The sequence below is a fragment of the Suricata suricatta genome, chromosome 4, assembly GCF_006229205.1.
Source record: "Suricata suricatta isolate VVHF042 chromosome 4, meerkat_22Aug2017_6uvM2_HiC, whole genome shotgun sequence".
Taxonomy (NCBI): domain Eukaryota; kingdom Metazoa; phylum Chordata; class Mammalia; order Carnivora; family Herpestidae; genus Suricata; species Suricata suricatta.
The window spans coordinates 49,992,017-50,015,424 of NC_043703.1; the positions used below are offsets into that span (position 1 = coordinate 49,992,017).

Genomic DNA, 23,408 nt, shown 5'->3' on the forward strand with positions numbered 1-23,408 from the left:
GGACAGTATTAAAACCCAAACTCAAGGAGAGGGAAAACAGTAATGACTGTCCACTCCTTCCATATGCCCCCCAGGTGCCAGTACGGATGTCTCACATGGCACTTGTGATTTTCTCCATCACTCTATGTGAATGTCTTTCATCCTTCCTGGAGGGAGGATCTGTGTCTTGATCACCTTTGAGCCCAACCACCCTTTAACTCTAACCTTGGCACACAGTAGCCCCTAAAATGATTTGCTGAATGATGAGAAAGGAAAGGGGAAAGTAGGAGAAGAAAATGAGTGGTTATCTTATTATTCTTTTTCTTTACTTGTAGAAAAGTCTCTCTACTTCTCCTGAAACTCCTTAGGCTATGGGAACAGTCCCCTCTCTTGAGCTCAATTACAGAGTCCACAGTTAGTCGGAAGGAAGCAGGTGAGAGCAAGCAAGATTCGGGGAGCTTCCAGGCATGTACAGCTGGCCAGGGAGGTGAGGCAGAAAGGAGGAGTACAGCAAAATGCCTCCAGAAATTATTCCAGGAACCACTCGGGGAGATATGCCAGAATCCAACCAAACCTCTCCATTGTAGTCTGGACCCCAGACCACACAGGGCTTTATCAGCTAATGTGAACAGCCAAAACTGAATCTGGAGTTGGATAAGTATATGGCCTAGATGCCAGAGCCTCTGTTCAGCATGTATTGTGTGACCCACATCTTCAAGCAGATAATCAAATACACTTTGCATTTGATGACCCTTCCAAAGGAGCAGAGCCAGCTTGATCAAATCATTTTTAAACCATTTTTGCATAAAAGCCTGTTTTAGACATTAACGAACTGTTACTGGCTTATCCCCTCTCCCCACACCGTAGAAGTGGGCACTCTCCCAAACTTCACCAACACACTGCCTCCCAGCTTTATAACCTGCTCATTTTTGTTTTGTCTTGTTTGATTTTTTTTTTAATTTGAAGATGTCAAATCTATACAAAAATAGAAAAACTCATATAATTTACCCTTATGGACTCATGACCTAGCTTTCAACAATTATTGTCTATGGTCTCTCTCATCTCACCTCTTTCCCGTTTCCCCTACCCTTTCCCCACCTTCATCCCTGCATTTCATTATTTTGAATCAATCCCAGACATGATATCATTTCATCCATAAATATTTCAGTATTTACATCCAGGGATAAGAACTCCTTTTTCAAGCATTTCTGGCATCATTTTAAACCTTCTTCTTCATTTTTGCATCCAATTTATCACTAACTTAACACTGATTATTTCTCCAGCATGATATTTCCTGTCTGCTTGTATTTCTTCAAACATCCTGATCTTAGTTCTCAGTTTAAGAAAATGGAAATGCCGGGACGCCTGGGTGGCCCAGTCAGCTGAGCATCCGACTTCAGATCAGGTCATGATCACGTGTTCATGGGTTCAAGCGCTGCGACGGGCTCTGTGCTGACAGCTAGCTCAGAGCCTGGAGCCTGTCTTCAGATTCTGTGTCCCTCTCTCTCTGACCTTCCCCTGCTCGTGCTGTCTTTCTCCCTCTCAAAAATAAATAAAACATTAAAAAAAAAGAAAGAAAGAAAATGGAAATGCCTCCTATTCAGTGTCTCTACTCTTAAGCTCTCCCTTCTACCAGTCACCTTTATCATTGCCCATCAACACCCTGTCTTTATCCCTTGTTAAAGAATCCACAGCAGAGATTTCTGTCTCCCGTAACAAATACTATATTTGTTCTCCTGCCAAAACAAGTTAAAAACAAAACATGATACAAATGTTCTCATAAATCACATACAAAATCACAAAACAGAAGGGAAATTCATAAGTTGAACCCCCACTCTACATAGGGAGTGATTTCCCAAGTGGGTGACATAAGTAAGCTAGAGCCCAAGTAGACCTCAGAAGTTCTGGTAAGTTCAGTAGGCAGAGATCAAGAGTTTGGAGTAACTGGAGTGGATTGTGTGAGGTAGGGCACAGATGTCGAGGGATCTATGCAGAGGGAAGGATCCCATGTTGGGATCTCTGTAAGTGCTTAGCCAAGGACTGAACTATATGGGTAGGGAGAGTTTGATACACAAAGTGTACCAGAATTTGTCTATTATTGGGTTAAGAGCAGAACAGAAATACCTGAGGTTAAGTAGTGTTGGAGGATGTTGTCAGTAAGAATGGAGAGACCTTGATAACACCTGTTCACAGCCCAGGCACCCAGCTGAGACATAAGAAATAACACTCTTCATGAGTAAGAATCATACCCCAGAGTAAAGTTTACAATAGACTTACCCTACCAAAGCCTAAACCCAAACCATGGTAAGATTTCCAGAAGAAACAGTGATGGAAACTGAGTCTGAAAAGTTAAAGTTATCATGCTTTGAAAAAACGTTGGAATTTTCACAGATATTCCCTAAGAAAACATAAAACCAAGGCTTATACAAATTCAGGGTGATACCAGTAACCCCACTAACTATAAAAACAGAAATCAACAGAGGAATATTATAAAATTCAACCTCCAAATTGATTCACCCATAATATTCAGTATAAAATCAAAATTGCAAGACACACTCACACAAACATACACAATGTAAAATGTAATGCATAGTCCAAAAAAAAGCAAGTAGTAGAAACCAACCTAGAGGTGTTCCATATATGTAATTTATGCTACAAAGAAACTATCATAAATATATTCAAAGAATTAAAGGAAGATACATACAAATAAGAAAATGAAATGAAGATACAGACTCTCAATGGAGGAAAAGAAAACCATTAAAAAATGAAAATTCAGGAACTGGAAAATTCAATAATTGAAATGAAAAATTTACTGCATGGGCTTTGAGCAAATTGAAAGTGGTAAGAGAAAATCTCGGTGAACTTGAAGATAAATCAATAGAAAGCATACAATCTGAAGAAGAGAATAAAAAGAGATAGAATAAAAGTAAACAAGGACTCAAAGACCTAAGAACAATATTAAACAGTCTAACATGTGTAATTGGAGTCTCATAAGGAGAAGGTGATAATGGGACAGCAAAATGATTTGAGGAAATGTCAGGAACTGGGAGAGAAAGAGACCTGAGCTGTCAGATATCCAAGTAGCAGATTAAAGCATCAAGCTAAATGAAAGAGCTAAGACTTTAATCACTTACCATACCGGTATAAGCAAGAAGCTAAAACTGGAGAAAACACTGGCTCTTCTTTGTTTTATTTTTCCTCATGAAACAGCAGAACACCCATGGGTCAGGTGAATCAAAGCAGACATGGGGATTGTTTTGATGTTGAAAGAGCCCCTAGCAAAAGACTCCAGCAGTTTTATGGACCTTGGGGTCTAGGGAAGGGAGAGGAGGACTATAAGTGGAAAACTCCTGGGCACTGAGTCAGAATGGGGAAAGTATCTTCAGGTTTTCTCCCTCTTTACCCCTATAAGACCTCAGCGGAAGCATCTAAAAAAAGACCTTTGATCAAGGCCTCAGATAAAGAGATCTAGGAAAAAAGGTGCTGGGGCTCAGAATGCAAATATGTGAAGAGTGTGACCCACCAGTGGGACCCAAGTCCTTGACTGCAGTTCCCTCCAGACACTTCAATGCACTGTCTGTGCACCAAGTCTGATGTGGAGAGGGAAGCTTCCCGCCATGAGGTCTGTAAGGGAAAGCCTTTGTAATTGCCTATGGCCAAGACTAAAAAATCCCATATGGGGTTTTGACCAGAAGCTGGACTCCTCAGAAATAATACCTGAAATTTTCCCACATTTGATGAAAATTTTCAGCTTGTAGATCCAAGAATCTGAGTGAACCACAAGCAAGATAAATATGAGGACTACCCAACCTAGTACTTCATGATCAAACTGTTGAAAACCCATGGTAAAGGGAAACTTTTGAAAACAGCCAGAATAAGAGGCCTCACGAACAAGGGAACAATACAAATGATGGCTGTGTTATCATTAGAGAAAGGGGAGAAGGAAGAGGAGAGAAAAAAAAGAGGAATGGAAGCCAGAAGAGAACGGAAGTCCATCTTTAAAATACTGAAAAGAAAAAAACTATCAACCCTAAATTTTGTACCAAGCAAAACTATCCTTCAAAAAAACTGAGTACAGAAAGATATGTTCAGACAAAAGAAGACAGAAGAATTTTAGCCAGTGGACTAACACTAAAAGAAATGCCAGACCTTCCCTAGGCTTGGGAAAGGATACCAGATAGGAACTTGGATCTACAAGAAGGAATGAAGAGAACCAGAATTGGTAAATAAGTGGGTGAGCATGAAACACTCTTTTATTTTCTTCTCCTAATTTCCTGAAAACTATTTAAAGCATAGCAATACTATAAGATGGAATTTAGAATTTATGAAGAAGTAAAAGATGAGAAAATAGAGCAAAGGTCAGGAGGTAAATGAATTACACTGTTGTAAGAATTTTAAATTTGTGACATGAGACCTAGGAAGCATGAATTGTCAGGTTTGAAATAGAAAATGAGGACTAGGGGTGCCTGGATAGCTCGGTTAGGCGTCAGACTCTTGATTTCAGCTCAGGTCATGATCTCATGGTACATGGGGCCCATGAGATGGAGCCCTACCTTGGGCTCTGCGCTGACAGCATGAAGCCTGCTTTGGATTCTCTCTCTCCTGCTATCTCTGCCCCTCCCCATAGCGTGCACATGTTTGCACATACATTCTCTCTTTCTCAAAATACATAAACTTTTTCAAAAAATGAAATGTTGATTAAAACGTGGGAAGTGCGTAGAAGTGGTAAGTGAGAAGCAATAGAATACGGACTCCAACACCTAGTAACTACAGCGTTACCTACTAAACAATGAAGATGCAACCCTTCCCGAGGATGTTTAGGTTTTACGAATGATTCCTAAGAAGACTTGAAACTATCTCATGATTAAGTGACAGGCTATGGAATTTGAGTTTCAGTCTAGAAATCTCTACCAGCACTTCCTCAAGTAACAAGTGACAGCTTGCTTGGCTGACGCTGGTATCCAGGGATGATTCCAACTCTCAATTTACCACAATCTTCAATTTGCCAGAGGCCCCTTTTCACCATATTATTTGAGACAAATAAGAATATACTTTTTGAAAAATATTTTACTGCATATTGTGAATTCTACTGAATATTATTTATATCTTTAATTGTGTTTTATTACAATCTGTTAAAACTATGCAATGGCATCGCTTGTCCTCTATTAATCTGTTCTATATTAATGTTTTGACTTGTAAATCACAGCGTTTTCTACCAAAGGCCTAGGAAGAGAATGAGCAGAGAATGGGGCCATCCCAGGAGGCAGCACAGTAACAAGGGACACTGAGGATCTTAATTCTCAACAGCTAAGCCTTTTAGCTGATTGGTGTAAACTGAAAGGAATACCAACCATTATCATGATTAATAAATACTCAAAACTTGTAGCAAAAATAAAACAATGTGCTCAATAAACTCAAAAAAGCAGAAAGGAGATTGTGGTTTCCAGAGCCTAGAGGGAGGAAGTGTGGATGAAAGGGAACAAAGTTTCAGTCACAAAAGATGAATGGATGCTGGAGACCTACTGTACACCTGGAGGCCTAGGGTAATACTGTATTGTAATTAAAAGTTTGCTAAGGAGTACCTACAGCAATCTATATTCAATGGAATACCTATCAAAAGAACACCAGCATTCTTCACAGATCTAGAACAAACAATCCTAAAATTTGTATGGAACCAAAAAGGACCCTGAATAGCCAAAAAAATCTTGAAAAGCCAAAGCTGGAGGCATCACAATCCTGGACTTCAAGCTGTATTACAAAGTTGCAATCATCAAGACAGTATGGTACTGGCACAAAAACAGACACTCAGATCAATGGAACAGAATAGAGAACCCAAAAATGGACCCACAAACATACGGCCAAGTCATCTTTGACAAAGCAGGAAAGAATAGCCAATGGAATAAAGACAGTCTCTTCAGCAAATGGTGCTGAGAAAACTGGAAAGTGACATGCCAAAAAATAAACTTGGACAACTTTCATACACTCCACACAAAAATAAACTCGAAATGGATGAAAGACCTACACATAAGAGAGGAAGCCATCAAAATCCTCGAGCAGAAAGCAGACAAAAGTCTCACATGAAAAAATGTTCAACTAAACTCATAATCAGGGAAATACAAACCCAAATCACAATGAGATATTACCTCACACCTGTTAGAATGGCTAACATTAACAATACAGGCAATGGCAGATGTTGGCAAGGATGCAGAGAAAGAGGATCTCTTTTGCACTGCTAGTGGGAATCCAAAATGGTGAAGCAACTCTGGAAAACAGTATGGAGTTTTCTCAAAAAAATAAAAAATAGAACTACCTTACAACCCAGCAATTGCACTACTGGTATTTATCCAAGGAATACAGGTATGCTGTTTTGAAGGGCACATGCTCCCCAATGTTTATAGCAGTACTATCAACAATAGCCAAAGTATGGAAAGAACCCAAATGTCCAACAATGGATGACTGGGTAAAGAAAATGTGGTATACGAGGAGGGAGCAAGATGGCAGAACAGCATGGAAGTTTATTTGTGTCTCTCATCCATGAGATACAGCCAGAACAACACAAAACAATCCTGCACACCTAGAAAACTGATTTAAGGAATAACACAACAATCTGCAAAACCTGACCCAGCAGGTACACAGAGCAGAGAGGTGAACCAGGGGAGAGAGAAGTCATGGCAGGCAGAGAGCTGTTTTTGCTTGTGGAAAGAAACAGGAACTAGAGAGTCTGAAACTTCACGGCTCTATACCTGGCAATGCTCTGGTGGGAAGGGCAAATCCCAGAAGCAGAAAACGAGGTCCTCAAAGTCCTCAGGCAACACGGAGAGAGGTGGTTCCCCCACTAGGAAGACATTGGATAGAGGCTGTGTGGCCTCCCCATAGGCAAAGGTGCCAGCAGACCCCAGAGAACAAACACATTTGCTGGTGCTGGAATAGGATGTTAAGGGTGAAGCCTGGCACCAGATATGTGTTATGATTTTCTATAATCCCTGAAATACTGCTGCTACAGGATCGTGTGAACTTTTCCTGGGGCAGACTGGCACCCAGCTGCAGTCTCTGGGCATTGGCAGCAGCATGGTCCCATGCACATTCCTCAGGGTGGGCGGCAATCAGCTATTGCTTGCTAAGACCCTCCTCCAAAAGGTCTGAGCAGGTCAAAGCTGGAGTCCCTCAGAAATGAGGGGTTGGGAAACACAGCCGCATTTAGATAAGACTCAGATGGGAGGGGCCACCTGGTAAAGTGATGTCTTGGTCAAAAACAGTGTAAAAGCAGGGAGTGGATGAAAGCCAGAGACAAAGGGCTGGTAAATGATTGCTAATCAGAGAGAACACAGTTCTGATAATAGAGACTGGATAGCTGGGTGATGCCATTTTCACCCCTGCTGCACATGTGGATACACACATACAAGCGCCACAACAATCCACCCCAATAAGCTAAGCAGCACCATCTAGTGGAGAATGGAGCGTTACACTAAGCCCCGCTCAACTGGGCCAACTTTGTACCTCAGGAAAACCACAAGTGTCTCCACCAGCTTAGTTTACAGACTATAAAGTGCTTCACAGTTTGACTTCCCAGGGAAATAATATAGTTTCAATTGTATTTCAGTCTGTTCACTGGTCCATCTATTCAATTTTTTTCTTCTTCGTTTCTTTTCTTTATCTTTTTTTTTTTTTTACTTTTTATGTTTATTTAATTTTGAGAGGGAGAGAGATACAGTGAGAGAGGGCCAGAGAGAAAGGGAGACACAGGATTCGAAGCAAGCTCCAGGCTCTGAGTTGTCAGCACAGAGCCTGACGTGGGGTTTGAATTCACAAACTGTGAGATCATAACCTGAGCTGAAGTCGGACACCCAACCAACATAGCCTCCCAGGTGCCTCTTCTTTTCCTTTTCTTGAATACAGAAAGAGAAAAAATTTACTTTTATTTCACCTTTTATTTAAAATATTTTTTATTTTTACACTATATTTTTACTTGTTTATAAATTTTTCAAATTGTATTTTATTGCCATCATTTCATTTTATTCTATTTCACTGTATTCATTGTTTCAAATTTTCAAATCTTTTCCTTCCCCCCCTTTTTTCTCTAATCTATCAAGCTCCTTTCAACAACCAAACCAAAACACACCTTTGATCTAGCATCATTTACATGATTTTTATTTTTGTGGTTTTAAATTTTTAATTTTATTATTTTTTGCCTTATTAATTCCTTTTCTTTTTTCAAAATGATGAAATGAAGAAATTCACCCCAAAATAAAGAGCATGAAGAACTCAAAGTCAGGGACTTAATTGACACAGATATAAGCAAGATGTCTGAATGAGAATTTAGCATCATGATGATAAGAATACTAGCTAGGGTTGAAAATAGATTATAATCCCTTTCTGCAGAGATAAAAGAAGTAAAATCTAGTCAGGATGAAATAAAAAATACTATATCTGAGCTGCAATCTCAAATGAATGCCATGTTGGCAAGGATGAATGAGGCAGAGTTGCAAATCAGTGATATAAAGGACAAACCTATGGAGAATAATGAAGTAGAAAAAAAGAGGGAGACTAAGGCAAAAGAGCAAGATTTAAGAATTAGAGAAATCAGTGACTCATTAAAAAGAAACATAACAGAATCATTTACCCAGAAGATGAAAAAAGAGAAAAAAGGGTAGAAGGGTTATGTGAGAAAATCATAGTGGAAAATTTTCCTAACCTGGGAACAGACATAGACATTAAAATCCAGGAAGCATAGAGGACTCCCATTAGATTCAAGAAAAACTGACCATCAACAAGGCATATCATAGTCAAATTCACAAAATACTCAGGCAAGGAAAGAATCATGAAAGTAGCAAGGAAAAAAAAAAAGTCCTTAACCTACAAGGGGAGACAATCCGGTTTGCAGCAGACCTATCCACAGAAACTTGGCAGGCCAGAAAGGAGTGGCAGGACAAATTCAATGTGCTGAATTGGAAAACTATGTAGCCAAGAATTCTTTATCCAGCAAGGCTGTCATTCAAAATAGGAGGAGAGATAAAAAGTTTCCCAGACAAACAAAAATGAAAGAAGTTTGTGACCATTAAATCATCCCTGCAAGAAATTTTAAGGGGGACTCTCTGAGGGGAGAAAAGATGAAAGAAAAAAAAAAAAGACCAAAAGCAACGAAGACTAGAAAGGATCAGAGAACACGACCAGAAACTTCAACTCTACAAGCAATATCATGGCAATAAATTACGATCTTTCAGTACTCACTCTAAATGTCAAAGGACTAAATGCTCCAATCAAAAGACATGGGCAATAGAATGGATAAGTAAACAAGATCCATCTCTATGCTGTTTACAAGAGTCCCACTTTAGACCTAAAGACACTTGCAGATTGAAAGTAATTCATCATGCTAATGGTCAGCAAAAGAAAGCCAGAGTAGCCATACCTATATCAGGAAATCTAGACTTTCAAATAAACACTGTAACAAGAGATGAAGAAGGGCATTATATCATAAATAAGGGGTCTATCCTCCAAGAATACCTAACAATTGTAAACATTCATGCTCCAAATGTGGCAGCACCCAAATATATAAATCAATTAATCACAAACATAAAGAAACCCATTGATAATAATACCATAACAGTAGGGGACTTCAACACCCTACTTACAGCAGTGGATAGATCATCCCATCAGAAAATCAACAAGGAAACAATGGCTTTGAATCACACACTGGACCAGATGGACTTAACAGATATATCCAGAACATTTCATCCTAAAGCAGCAGAATACACATTCTTCTCCAGTGTACATGGGATGTTCTGCAGAATAGATCACAGAATGGGACACAAATTAGCCCTTAACAAACACAAAATGATCGAGATCATACTGTGCATATTTTTGGACCACAATGCTATGAAACATGAAATCAACCACAAATAAATATGAAAAGATAAAAAACACTTATAGACTGAAGATCCTTTTACTAAAGAATGAATGGGCTAACCAAGAAGTTAAAGAGGAAATTAAAAAGTACATGGAAGCCTATGAAAGTGATAACACCACTGCTGAAAACCTCTGGGATGCAGCAAAGGCTGTCATAAGAGGGAAGTGCATAACAATCCAGGCCTTCCTAAAGAGGGAAGAAAAAGGTCTCAGATACACATCCTAAACCTATACCTCAAAGAGCTGGAAAAAGAACAGCAAATAAAACCCAAAACCAGTAGAAGACAGGAAATAATAAAGATTAGAGCAGAAATCAATGCTATCGAAAATAAAACCAAACCAAAACAAAACAAACCCAGTAGAACAGATCAATGAAACCAGGAGCTGGTTCTTTGAAAGAATTAACAAAACCACTAGCCAGTTTGATTAAAAAGAAAAAGGAAAGGACACAAATAAATAAAATCAAGAATGAAAGAGGAGAGATCACAACCAACACTGCAGAAATACAAACAACAGTAAGAGAATATTATAAGCAACTAGATGCCAATAAGATGGGCAATCTGGAAGAAATTTAAAAATTCCTGGAAACATATAAACTACCAAAACTGAAACAGGAAGAAATAGAAAATTTGAACAAACCCATACCAGTATAAATCAAATTAGTAATCAAAAATCTCCCAAAAACCAGGAGTCCAGGGCCAGATGGCTTTCCAAAGGAATTATACCAAACATTTAAAGAAGAGTTAACATCTATTCCCTTGAAGCTGTTCCAAAAAATAGAAGTGGAAGGAAAACTTCCAAACTCATTCTATGAAGCCAGCATTACCTTGATTCCAAAACTAGACGAAGACCCCACTAAAAAGGAGAACTACAAATCAATTTCCCTGATGAACACGGATGCAAAAGCCCTCAAAAAGATACTAGCCAACTGGATCCAACAATACATTAAAAGAATTATTCACCACAACCAAGTAGGATTTATATCGGAATGTAGGGCTGGCTCAATAGCCACAAAACAATCCATGTGATACATCACATCAATGAAAGAAAAGACAAAAACCACATGATCCTCTCAGCAGACGCAGAGAAAGCATTTCACAAAATATAGCATCCTTTCTTGATAAGGATCCCTGATCCTTCCCTCAAGAAGGAATATCATACTTGAGATCATAAAAGCCATATATTAAAGACCTAATGCTAATCTCATCCTCAATGGTGGAAAACTTGGAGCTTTCCCCCCAAGGTCAGAAACATGACAGGGATGTCACTCTTGCCACTGTTATTCAACATAGTATTGGAAGTCTTAGCCTCAGCAATCAGACAACACAAAGAAATAAAAGGCATTCAAACTGGCCAGGAGGCGGTCAAACTTTCATTCTTCCCAGATGGCATGATTCTCTATACGGAAAACCCAAAAGATTCCCCCAAAAAACTGCCAGAACTGATCCATGAATTCAACAAAGTTGCAAGATATAAAATCAATGCACAGAAATTGGTTGCATTGCTATACACCAAGAATGAAGCAACAGAAAGAGAAATCAAGGAATCGATCCCATTTACAATTACACCAAAAATCATAAAATACCTAGGAACAAATCTAACCAAAGAGGTGAAAAATCTATACACTAAAAACTATAGAAAGCTTATGAAAGAAATTGAAGAAGACACACACAAAAATGGAAAAATATTCCATGCTCCTACATAGGAAGAACAAATATTGTTAAAATGTCAACATTCCCAAAGCAATCTATATATTCCATGGAATAACCTATCAAAATAACACCAGCATTCTTCACAGACCAAGAACAAACAATCAAAATTTGTATGGAACCAGAAAAGACCCTGAATAGCCAAAACAATCTTGAAAAAGAAAACAAAAGCAGGAGGCATCACAATCCCTGACTTTAAGCTATATTACAAAGCTGTAATCATCAAGACAGTATGGTACTGGCACAAAAACAGACACTTAGTTCAATGGAACAGAATAGAGAACCCAGAAATGGACCCACAAACGTATGGCCAACTCATCTTTGACAAAGCAGGAAAGTATATCCAATGGAATAAAGACAGTCTTTTCAGCAAGTGGTGCTGGGAAAACTGGACAGTGACATGCAGAAAAAAGAACCTGGACCACTTTCTTACACATGCACGAAAAAAAACTCGAAATGGATGAAAAACCTAAATGTAAGACAGAAAGCCATCACAATCCTCAAGGAGAAAGCAGGCAAAAACCTCCTTGCCCTCGACCACAGCAACCTCTTACTCAACACGTCTCTGGAGGCAAGGGAAACAAAAACAAAAAAAAAAAAAAAAAAAGGAACTATTGGGACCTCATCAAAGGAAAGCACAGCAAAGGAAACAATCAGCAAAACTAAAAGACAACCAACAGGGTTGAGCCTCCTACTTTGGCTCAGGTCATGATCTCATGTTCCTGGGTTCGAGCCTCGTGTCAGGCTCTGTGCTGACAGCTCAGAGCCTGAGGCCTGCTTCAGATTCTGTGTCTCCATCTCTCTCTGCCCTTCCCCTGCTCACAATCTGTCTCTCAAAAATAAATAAAGGTTTTTTAGAAAAAAGACAACCAACAGAATGGAAGAAGATATTTGCAAACAACATATCAGTCATTAGTATTCAAAATCTATAAAGAACTTTCCAAACTCAACACCCAAAAAACAAATAATCCACTGAAGAAATGGGCAAAAGACATGAATAGACACTTTTACAAAGAAGACATCTGGATGTCCAACCAAAACATGAAAATATGCTCAACATCACTCATCATCAGGGAAACACAAATCAAAACCACAATGAGATACCACCTCACACCTGCCAAAATGGCCAATGTTAACAACTTTGGCAACAGATGTTGGCGAGGATGCGGAGAAAGAGGATCTCTTTTGCACTGCTGGTGGAATGCAAACTGGTGCAGGCACTCTGGAAAACAGTATGGAGTTTCCTCAAAAAATTAAAACTAGAACTACCCTACAACCCAGCAATTGCATTACTGGTACTTATCCAAGGGATACAGTTATGCTGTTTTGAAGGGGCACAGGCACCCCAATGTTTATAGCAGCACTATCAACAATAGCCAAAGTGTGGAAAGAGATGAAATGTCCATCAATGGATGAATGGATAAAGAAGAAGTGATGTATACACACACACACACACACACACACACACACACACACACACACACATACGCATAATGGAGTATTACTCAGCAATCAAAAAGAATGAAATCTTGCCATTTGCATCTACATGGATGAAACTAGAGGGTATTTTGCTATGTGAAATAGTCAAAGAAAGACAAATATTATATGACTTCACTCATACTAGGATTTAAGATACAAAACAGATGAACATAAGGGAAGGTAATCAAAAAATATATAAAAACAGGCAGGGGGACAGAACATAAGAGACTTTTAAATATGGAGAACAAACAGAGGATTACTGGAGGGGTTGTAGGAGGGGGATGGGCTAAATTGGTAAGGGGAATTAAGAAATCCACTCCTGAAATCATTGTTACACTATATGCTAACTAACTTGGATATAAATTTTTAAAAATAAATTAAATAGAATTTAAAAATAATAAAATAATTTTTAATAAATAAAAAGAATGTCTCTAAAAATTTTTAAGTAAAAAATAATAGAAATACAAGGGAAGGAGAAGAGGGAGGAAGGAAGGAAGGGGGAGGGAAGAGAGGAAGGAAGGAAGAGAGGAAGGAAGGAAGAGAGGGGGGAGGAAAGGGAAGGAAGGGAGGGAGGAAGGAAGGTAGAAAGGAAGGGAGGGAGGAAGGATGCAATGACCATGTACCCATCCATCGATCTACTCCTCCTCTTCCTCCATCAGCCCCACACATCTATTTCCACTCCCTTTCTCACTTGGTTCTTCACCTATTTCACTAGTTTCTTTCTTGCCATCCTCCTGAGTTTCCAAAATCATTTCTCTGAGCTCTCTATAAACCTTAACTGTATCCTCTTTCAGGGTCAGGCATTTCTTAGAGCCTCTAAGACCTAGTTTAAGATGTGACCTCTTCTGTAGAGATCATATCCCCCCACAAATATAAATCTGCCATCGTGAAATAAATATTTCATTTTCAATCCTGCCATTTTATTCTCTGTTCCTGACTGATTTGTAATTTGGGGCTGAGGAATTCTAATAATGGTATGCCTTGTGTTTGTTGTTCTGATAGGCTAGACAGCTATCAACATTTTATTTATTTATTTATTTATTTATTTATTACTAATTTACAAATAGCCCACTTCGCTTTGCAAGCTCTTGAATTCCCCAGATGTCAGGACAAAATAATTTCTGATAGCCTGAACCTGTTACCATTGCAGGCCTCAAGCCCAGACCCTTGCAAATCAGTCAGCAGAGCAAAAAGGTTGCTATCCTCACATTTTTAAGCTTTCTCCTGCTAACATTGCCTGGCTGGATTTTCTTTTGCTAGAGAGCATGAGATCAGTGTTGAGACATCTGACAACAGCTTTTCTTCATTGTCCGCAGGTGTCCGGGGAATTGCCTCTGCCTGGATCTCCTCCCGGTCTTCCTACGCCTCCTATATCCCTGCTTCCACAGCCCCTCGTTCCCCGCACCAAGAAAGGGTGGGTGGGGAGAGGACTAGCAAGTATCCTTTCTAATATATGTTTCTCTGATTTCTTTTCTGTGCAGTCTGTGTACATCCATTCCTCACTCATTTTTAGCTTTTGGTCAATAATTCCCTCAAATATTTACGGAGTGTCTTCCATGCACAGGAGCAGCAAGTCAGACCTTACAGTCAAATGGGGACAGACATAAGACTACTAATCATTCCGCTAACAATTTCATTACCGTTGTGAGACATATTAGATGGGCAAGCTGCTATGAGAGAATGTAAACCATGACACAGCCCTGCCCAGGGAGGGCCTCTGCGAGGAAGTGACTTGGAGCTGAGTCGAAATTAAGGAGCAAAGTGGCCATAAGAGGAGATAGAGAGAACCGCAGGGGAGGCCAGCAGGTACAAAGAAACATGGCCCTTGGAGGCCCTGAAATAAGGCTCTAGATGGCCAGGGCGCAGGGAACAAGGAGAAAGTGCCACAAGTTGAATGCGTTGAAACAGGCAAAGGCTGAGTTCCATGTTAAGGATCTGGGGCTCTATCTGGAGTGATGAAATTTCAAACATTCCCAGTCATCCATAGCATCAATTTCAAAGTCAGTTCTGTAACCGAAGGAAACAAATCCACAGAAATTGAGACACTGCCCAGTTCCTAATGCCATTGACAGTCTGTAGGAAACTCTAAACCCTCCAGAGCTGCAGCTCGGAAGCCCCGCTGTCCTCCCCAGGAAGGTTTCCAGTTATATCGTGTTAACTGGAACATCCTGGCTGACGGCAGTCCTGCTAAACGGACTCAGTCTGGTCCCACCTTGACCAGGGATGAGGCTCTCCCTTCATACCAGCACACCTCTCAGCATTCCCAGACATCTAATGTACGGACGGCATGACGACCCTCATTAATAATACAGTATTAATACTGGGAATTTGCTTAGAGAGTAGATTTCAGGTGCTCCCACCACACACACAAATGCTAACTATATGAGGAGATGACATATGAATTAGCTTCACTGTAGTAACACACACATCACTGTGTGTATGTACATCACATCATATCGTATGCCTTTAAATACACAATCTTATTTCTTAGAATTTAATTTAATTTTTAAAAAGATGAGTCCCTCACCTTCTGTCTGCAGGTGTATTCAAGGGCCAATGCCCTTGATGTTGTTGTGCATTGACGATGGACCAGTGGGGCACTGGACAGTCTCACTGTGCAGGGGATCAGGGCTCTGAATTGAGCACATGCTGGGCGTCAGGCTAACAGTTAACCATGGGTGGTCCCCTCTGGGTTTCAGTGGGATGACCTCAAGCTGCTTGGCTTCTGAGTGGCAACCTGGAACAGGCCACCTTGCTTAGGTGGTTTCTCGGTGTCACTTTTCCTCTCTACTCAGTCCCACATGTCCCTCTTCTCCCCGGCCCACAGCATCTGTGCCAGACATCTTCCATTCACCCCTGCACATCCACTCTCTATCCTGCTCCACCCAGCTCCGTAGTTGAAACTAGAGCCCCTCCTCAGTATTCTCATCTCCTTCCCTGCTTTCTGCATCTCCATCCATGTGTCACTTTCTAATACACTCACTAAGTATTTCTTTTGTTCACTGATCACACACACACCCTCACGTGAATGCTCTATGAAATGCCCCACGAAGGCAAGGATTTTTGTCCGTTTTGTTCACAATTATAGCCTCAGTACCCAGACCCGAACTACACATGCTATTTGTTGAACAAGTGAAATCCTGGTTCCAGAAACAGATATGTAGAAAGGGCTCCACACCAGTGACCATTCTGGTTCCCCAAACCTTTGATCAGTCTCCTGGCACAGTCACTTCCTGCCAACTGTCACCTGCATCGAGTATCTGTGCCTCATCCATGACTTTCTGCAGAACAGAGAACATAAGCGCTGCTAGGTGCATGTCCAGTCTCATCCAGTGAGGCTACATTCCTGGGGAGCTGACGCCTTGCTCTTTCCTGTCTCCATTTCAGAAGCCGAGTGACAACACTGGAACCACAGAGCTTCCCTTTACCTGGGAATATGACCCCATTTATCCTGCAGTAAGATACATACTTTGAGCAGACATATCCATTCACTCTATTCATTCTGAAAGCTCCTACTACATGCTCGGCTTTTTGCCAGAAGCTGAGAAAGTAAAGATGAATAAAATATGGTCGTCTCCCCCCAGGTGCTCTGACACACCACTCTGGTCTTCTATGAGGTGAGAAGATGAAAGACATTCTCTTCCATAGTGCAGAATCAACCCACTAGGTTCTGCCACTCCCGGACAGTGCAATGGCATGAAACACATGGACCTTTCATCCCCCGGAGAGCCAGGCCTTGACTCTGGACCTACAGTCCAGAGATAAGAGACATGATTCACCACCATCCCCTTTTATTAAAAGAGAGAGAGAGAGAGAGAGAGCGTGCAAACACAAGTGAAAAGGGGCAGGGAGAAAAAGAGAGAATATCCCAGGAGGGGCAGAGGAGAGGGGAGAGAGAGAGAGAAAGAGAGAGAGAGAAGCAGGACTCACCTGAAGCAGGCTCTTGGTCTTATTTACCCAAAGTAGGGCTCATGCTCATCTGAAGCAGGGATCAACCTCACCTGATGTGGGATTCGAACTCACAAACCATGGGATCATGACCTGAGCCGAAGTCAGATGGCTAACGACTGAGCCACCCAGCTGCCCCATGATCCATTCCAATATCAGAGACCAAGAGAGAAAGCCCAAAGCTGAAGTGAGTTACTGCCACATCCTGTGACCTACAACTACCGCAAGCCCCTGGAGGCAGGGGCATAACCAAAATCATGACTCAGGCCCAGCACCCTGCAGAGACCCGGCAAAGAAGTACTTGTTGAGAAAAAGCGAAGGAGAAAAGGTAATAAGGGATTAAAGTCAAGGTGGGTAGCCTATTTCGTATCCGTCCCTCCCAAACTGCATTCCCAGAGCCCACCAGTCCTCTGCATGTCCACTGCAATGGGGGTAAAGATTGAAGCCGAAAGAGGGGTTCAATGTCAGGCAAATAAGCTCAATGGTAAAGATCAGAAAAGAGAACAAATCAGTAAGTTCAGTTCAGGATTAGTGTTTGGACCCTCGGGTGTCAGCTGAACATCGATTATTCATTAGGTAATGCAATCGCACTCAACAAAAGGCACAGCCAGAGCCCTGGACGGTTTTAAATAGCAGAATTGGCTATTCGCTCCCTTCAGGTTTGTGTGCTCTGTGAGAAACTAAATGCAGTTTCTCAGGAATAATGCCCAGGCACAGCTTTTTACGATAGCCATCGAATTGGACCAAATACATCATTTCTTTTCACACACTTTCCATTAAATTTCAGTAACTGTCTCTAAGAGGTTAGACTCCAAGAACCAGAATCAAGGATGAGGGCTCTAGGGCAGCCAAGGGGTGAGAGGCAAGTCACCAGGGAGCCTCATGCAATGAATTAATTCTCTGAATGCTGGGCCTGGGGGGCCGGGGAGGGATCTGCACAGGCCACCTCCCAGCTGATGTTTCTGCTGTTCAGATGCGCTGATGAATACTCTTGTTCTACGGCCTCTCAAAGTAGCACCTGGAACCTAGTTATAACGCACAGTAGTATGGAAATAACAATTCTGTGTGCGAAGCAGATGTGTGCTGCCCCTGCCATTTCTTGGGCATATGCAAAACGTACAGGATGTCAAAACCTCAAAACTACTCCTTAAAGCACAGTACCTGTTCTCTGTTCAAATTTCTAAAATGATGGTTGGCACAGGCTTCAGGCAATTGATCCCAGGAAGCTTCTATCAACCCTTTTCAGATGCTCTCAGTCCTGAGCATTTCCAGAAAGAACAGTACTTTTCTTTGAATAGTCTGCCAGCTGGTCAGAGAAAAGCAGGTGCAGATCTTTTTAAATGCCATATGCACTCGCGTCCTCTCCCAGCTTCCCTGCCTGCCCCCCCCCCGCCGTGGTCTTGAGAAGGGGTTGTTTGGGTTTTATTTTTTTTTTCTTCTACATGATTTTCCCCAAGACTACTGTGGTCAAAAGCAACAGTTATTAAAAAAAAAAAAAACAATGAGAAGTGTTAATACTAGTGATTTTAACTTCCACGTGGATTTTCAACACTTTCTACATGAAATTCTGTCTGAGCATCTGTCCAATGCAAGAAGAGCTGCCAAGGCTGGTCTGGAGAAGGAAAGAGGAAACTTGACTTTCACCTCGTAGGACTAGTGGGCTGAAAATGCCACTGTTCTGTTCATTTTCTGTGCTCCGCTGTTCTCCTTAGAATAACTGAGTCAAGGAACTGGATGAAGTATTTCTCTGTGATCTTGCCATCACCACCAACCTGTTATCACATTAGATGTTTCCATTTTGCACAGCAATGAAAATAAAATCATAAGGCCCTGGCTATCTTTGATAGAAACCTAGAATAGCAACTAGAGGAATAAACAGCTCCAAACTCACTCATTGCTCTTTCAGGTAGAATTCTATTACATTTAAAAGTATCCTTTGAAATTCTGATTAGCTCCAAGCCTTTGAAAGCAGACAGTTATGCGGGAGCCCACCTAAAGCAAAATTCTCCTGCGATCTGACAGCTCCCTAGCCTTTGGACCCTCCACCTTCTGGAAGCCTCTGCTCACCCTCCTGACTCCACAAGCAGATGTTCTGGAGCTAACTGAGGTACAAACCCTTCTGAAGGGTGCGTGAAACCAGGGGCAAAGGGCAGAACCAGTCGTGTTAGGGAAATAGGTCTGTAATTGACCTGAGAGAACAGAAAGCACTAATATATATGCAGCCAGAGCAACACACCCTTCATTCATTTATTCATCCTGCAAAGATTTACTGAGCACCTACTAACATGCCAGGTACTCAGCTGGCTGCTGGGCATACGAAGGTGAGAAAGACAGACACAGCCCCTCCCCTCTAGGAACTCACAGTCCAGTGTGGGAGACAGGCAGCAACCAAATGATCCCACAAATCATGAATAGCAGTTGCTGAGACCAGTGTGGCAAAGCAAGGTCCACAAGGTCCTGTAAGTGTGTGGTGAGGGCTTCAACCAGCCAAGGCTTCCAGAGGGAGTTTTGACCTGAGATCCAGGAGATGAAGACATGAAGAAAGGAAATTAAAAAGGCCTTCATGTAGAAGATCATGGTCCTCAGTGCAATCCAATATGCACGGACACCAGGCGTTGATGTAGCTGTCTTACTTAAACTGAGTTTCTGAACTGCACAGGGACAGTGGGGTCTTATCACTCATTTCATATTTTCTGAGCATTTGCTGTGGGTAAGGCACTGTGCTAGCTCTTTATGAACACTAATTATCACATCTATTCCTTACAGCATCCCTGGCATGTCAGGCGTACTACTATCTGCCAACCTAAAAGGAGGTTTGGATCTGGCTCGTGGATATTAGTTTGCCCATCCCTGGTCTAGAATGCACATGCAGTGGCTGGAGTGAGAGCGGCCATTTTGGACCATGCAGTGAAAGTATCTACTGAGAACTGCAGAGAAATAACCGAGAAGAAACCTGTATCCTGGTTATCACAGAGCCACCCCGATGAACTAAGGAACTGAGGCACAGGGAGGTTGAGCAGTATTCCCAAAGCCAACCAGAAAGTGACAGGTTGGACCAAAACTGAACCTGACTCTATAGGATTCTGGAGTCTGCACTCCTCCTCCCTCACCACACCACCTCTGATCGGGGATCTGGCGCCCTGCCCTCACTTTAAGCTTTCCCAGTGTGGCGGCTGCACACTCTGAAGGCTGAGATCTTCTGCACGCCTACTCAAAACCTCTCTTGTTTCGAAGTAGCTCTTTCCTCCCCTCTTTCATAAAGCACAGGCAACAGTTTGCCCACAACTGCCTCACTGAACACTACACACAGACACACAACCTCTAAGTGGTTGAAGACAAAGCACGGGCACTTCACCACTCTGCTTTCTCTTCTACAGAAATAACGACCCCACATCCCCCATTTATGGGGACAGCCCATAAAGCGCTAGTCGGGACCCACAAGCAACCACAGCATTGCTTGGAACAGAAGAGTGGACATGTCTCCTGGCAAGGGATCAGCAACAGCATTCCAGCAGCTGGGAGGAAGGGCGCATTCCCGGAGTCAGAGCCAAGTTGCAAGGGTTTTCCATTGCCCTTTAACTTTCTATTACCCTGTCATTCTTGCATTCTTACGTAAGGTCCTGCAAACTGTGCTTTTGGATTTCTTCAAGGGATTCAGCAGAGTCAGTCCCTCAGACACCAGAAACTAAATCATCAGAAAGGATTAGTAAAGTATGCCAAAGGCTTTTCCAATACTACTGATCCAGGGACAGCTTCCGACTGACAGCCAAAAATAAAAAAACAAACAAATAAACCAAACAAATGCATTTAAAAATGCAGCACTAAAATTCAGTGTGCTTGCATTTGCACCTTGCAAATCTCCCTAGCACATGTCAGAGCCAGGACCCAATGTGTGGAGGCCGGTTGTCCTCGGACAACCCCAGGGCCTGCTGGTTACACACATCCCAGGTCAGTTCTCTCTCCACGCCCCTCACCACCTTGGGAGGCACACAAAGATCCATCACAGAGTTTAATTTGGGCCCTCGGTTCATCGGTTCATAGAGATGGGTGGAAACTTCTGGAGGTATACAGACTACAGGAAACACTGCTGAAAAATGCATGCTTCACTCCTGGCTGGAGCTTTCCTTTCATATTTCTCAGTTGGGCTTAACCACACATGAATGGCGTATTAGGCAGGATTAGGCTCATTTGCAACCAACAGTAGCTTAAGCAAGACAGAACTCTCTCTCTCTCCCATAAATGAAACCCAGAGGGCTCACAGGGTGGCTCTGTGAAAACTGGGGACTCAGGCTCATCCTAGCTTATTTTTCTGCCATCCTCAGTACATGGCTTCTGCCTCATGGTTCAGTCCAGCCACGTATGCACCTCCTAGACCAGGGACAGGCTCCACCCATAAGACAAATCCCATCCTCCACTTATTTTGGTAAACAGGTCTTATGGGAACACAGCCATACCCATTTGTTTACATACATACAGTCTATAGCTGCTTTCAAAGTTCAGCTGCAGAACTGGGTAGTTGTGACAGAGATCATATGCCCCCACAGAGCTGAAAACACTATCTGGTCCTTTACAGAAGTTTGCCAACTTCTATTCTAGACCAAAAAAAAGAAAGAAGGGCAAATAAGGTCACAGCAATCCAAGCATTTCCCAAAAATCACACAGGACATTTCTGCTTATAACCTATTGCAGAATTTAGTCTCACAGCCATATCCAGCTACCAGGAAGGCCGAAGGATACATATCCTCTGATTCTAGATGGCCATGTGCCCAGCTAACGTTTTCGGGTCACATTACTAAGGAAGAAGAGGAAGAAGACACTTGAAGAGTTGGCTTGCCATCCAGCGACCCTTTTTGTCTCTCAGACTCAGAGTCTGGACAGAGACAGGCTGAATGACTTTCTTGGCCCCTTCCCCAGGTGCACAGACAAACATGGACCCCTACCAACTCTGGCGAGCCGGCCCCTTACAAGGGCTCCTTGCCTCCCCTGCTCCAGGCCATTGCTAGAGGCTCCCATCTGAGACAAACTCCACCCTGACTGTCACATCAGCGAGATGGGAGGAACAACAGAAATGGAAATGAGTTGACAGACAGAGATGGAGTGGTAGAGAGTCAGAGATCTAAGAGAGGCCTGAGAAAGTTTTAAGGTAGGCATGCAACCTTGTTTACAAATATACAGGGGTGAAAATTTTTTTATTAATTCAACTTCATTAAATTCTGCATTAAATTCAACTCTAAAACATGATCCTGCTGAGCTGGTCAAAAACTCATTGTCGTCAGCATGAGGGCCCCTCTCCCCAGATTTGAGCAAAGGTTCCAGGGGTTCTGCAGCGATGCCCATCGATGAGTCACACTGAGTATACTGGGACACTACATGTTCCCTCAGATGAGCTAAGAGACCCAGAGAGGCATGCTATCTAGACACACCACTCTCTGCAAGGCCGGGTGCCCTCCCCTGGGCACAGCCACCTGCTACATTCCTAACAGAGGGAACACTCCAACCACAGCCTCATTCAGACCCCCAGAAACATACCCCTTCCCTGCTTCCCCCTTCAAGCAGCTTCTATTTTCTGCCCAGTAAAAAACCCTCACAATCAAGAAAATACCAAGAGTCTGACTACCTGTTGGAATGAGAATTAATAAGAAAAAGAGTAAAACTTAAAACCTAATTGAAAGATAGATGTCACCAAGTTTAACATCTGCGCTAATATTATCAGTTTCAACAGCTGTTTATCTCTCCTACATTGTAGCCCATTTGCAAGTCTCTGTGGGTCCTTTAGGCCTTGACCCTAGGCTGGGTTTCCTCCTGTTGGGGGACCATGAGAAAGAGAAGGAGGTGAAATATTTGGGAGAGAGGTGGATATTTTGAGCACCCCCGGAGGTAGCTCTGCAAATAGCCTGAACTTGGCTCTGATAATAACCACACCTAAATTTAAGCCTATTCTAAAACAGCCGTTTCTGTTAAGGTCCTTGTTGTCTATAGAAATCGATGATTGTTATCATCATGCAGACACCATCCATGAATGGAATTGGATCTCGACCTGTGGGGGGTTCCTGAGTTGGACAAGTTGAGTTAATACCCAGCCCATACACACCAGGAAAGCTGTGCCAGTTGTAAAAATACTAAAGTACTGCCATCCTGGTTGGTAAAAATCCACTGCTCTGAGCTCCCAAGTGCCACCTTAGCCCCTCCCTGGCAATCTCCCTAGCTTCCCACAATCAAGCAATTAAACAGCAGGAAGCCTATAGCTCCTGCTCCTAGATTAAGGCTACTGTCCATTCTGATTGGTCAGTGCACATGCCTTACTGGTTGCTGAATATTTTGAAATCATCCTAGACAAGAATGTTTTGAAGGGGGAGAAACATGAGAGGCAAGGAGAGGGCCCTCTTCTGG

General features: G+C 42.1%; 1 long non-coding RNA gene across 1 annotated transcript in view; it reads right to left on the reverse strand.

Moving 5' to 3' along the window:
• The window catches only part of LOC115289440, a 48,127-nt gene that overhangs the window by 18,956 nt on the left and 5,763 nt on the right, over nucleotides 1–23,408 (reverse strand). The gene's annotated exons all lie outside the window — the stretch shown is intronic.